Source organism: Triticum urartu, chromosome 7 (assembly GCF_003073215.2).
Source record: "Triticum urartu cultivar G1812 chromosome 7, Tu2.1, whole genome shotgun sequence".
Lineage (NCBI taxonomy): Eukaryota > Viridiplantae > Streptophyta > Magnoliopsida > Poales > Poaceae > Triticum > Triticum urartu.
The window spans coordinates 468098712-468100745 of record NC_053028.1 but is presented as its reverse complement, the minus strand read 5'-3'; positions in this window follow the sequence as shown (position 1 = coordinate 468100745).

The following is a 2034-nucleotide window of genomic DNA, read 5'->3' as shown; positions in this document are numbered from 1 at the left end:
CGGGGGGAGAAGAGATCGCCGTACGACGTTGTTTCCTCTTTATAGCTATTACACTTCATGGCCATTCTTGGACTTGCCCCCACCCCACCACCTCCCCATCCTTCTAACATGGTCAGCCCATTTAGAACTGATTGTAGGCAAATACAAAATTCCAACAAAATAAAAATGCAAAAGCCCAACTTAGAAAACAAATTGGTCAGGTCATGGCTGGTTGCAAGAGACCCTCCCGAATCCCGTGCTCAACCCATTTACAAAGTATTGTAGGTAAAACCCAAATTCCAGCAAAATAAATACAAGGCCCAACTTAGAAGACAAAGGGCAGTTACTTGATGAAGGCATCATCGTGCAACGGCTGTCAACCCACTCATGCTGCTCCGGGGGAAACCCTAGGATCTGGTCTTCCAGATCGGACGATGGCGGTACTGCGGTGTCGTTTCTCTCTTGGGAGTATCGTTTGTGGAGCAACGCTGTAAGACATAGGCAGGAGGTGGAGCGGTTTCGTCTTGCACGGAGCTTCGGTGGAGATGTCAAGTCATGCCTGGTCGGCAGGTGCTACGCACGACAGATCTTTCAGAATCTTCGCGTCTGGATGGATGAGAGCGGGGCGGTGGCGCCGTTGGGCGCCGTGGTGGCGTCGACGGATGGATGGACTGGCAGGATGATGCGAATCTCTCTTCTGAAGATGGGTCAGCGGTCCGATGAGGATGACGGCGCCTAAAACGTGTGCATGTGGTGTACGCTTTAGGTCTACTGCACCGACTGTTCGTTACGATACGTTATGTGGATGGATCGGACACGACACCGGTTTAGATATGGGGACTGAGAGCACTCCACATTATCGAGTTTTGCAGGTGCGAGTGGTGGCTTCAGGTGGCTTGATGTATATTTTTGTTAGACCTTAGTGCGATAATAAATAAAAATGGATGCATGCATCGATTGATGCAGAGACCGGAGTTTTAACCTTTTTTCAAAAAAAAAAGACAAATGCCAGTTCACAGATGCACGCACCTAAAGGTCGTACCATGGCTACCTTTCATTGCTTCCATAGCCCCTCTTGGGGCTGAACCCTACCCGCTGATTCTAGACCACTTCCCTGGTGCTCCTCCTCCTGCCATCGTCGGTGCCCGCCACCGGGCAAGCCCCTGCGGTTGTAGGCGGTGAGGTTTTAGTTCTTTGATGGCACCGTTCAGATGGTGGTGGAGGCGTTGCATCAAATAATGGTGTCGTGCTTGGCGGCGTCGAGGAACCTGCATCAATCTTGTGCTTTGGTGTTGTGTAGTGTTGGTTTGGCGTCTTATATGCAGGTTGTTCCCACCCACGCGACACCACGGGCCAGGCCATCACTTCTCGTCGGTTGCACTAGCCTAACCCTTGACACGGATTGGGGTGCAACCCCTACCAATATACTCACTCCTTCCCAAAATTCTTATCTTACATTTGTCTAGATACGTCCGTCCTAAAATTCTTGTCTTAGATTTGTCTAGATACGGAAGTATCTACTTGATACATCCGTATTTAGACAAATGTAAGATAAGAATTTTAGGACGGAGGGAGTAGCTTCTTGGGAGCTTAGATGTACTTGTAAGTTTTATCCGGGTCTATTCTGTAAAATTGGGGAGAGCGGTCCTAGATATGTATATTTTATATGTATACTCTTTTTTAATTAACTAGCAAAAGAGCCCATGCGTTGCAACAAGAGAGAAAACATAACACACGCTCTTAACCCAACAACCATCACTCAAGACCACAATACATCCATCTCCTTTATTTTAGCGAGGCATTATATTTGTATTGCCGCTTATCCTCCTTCTCACCCTCGCCGGCGATGGCCTCGGTGTTCACACAAAACAAAATGTGTTTAAATATGGTTAATCCTAAGACGGATCGCCGCCGGTACGAAAGAAAAAGGATCGTGCGCTATAAATTATAAGTTTGCTTCTAAATTAATATTTTAAAAATATTTAACAGGTAAAATTAACATCATATTCATATTCCACAAAAAAATCGGAGTTACGGTTTAAAAGATACGTATAA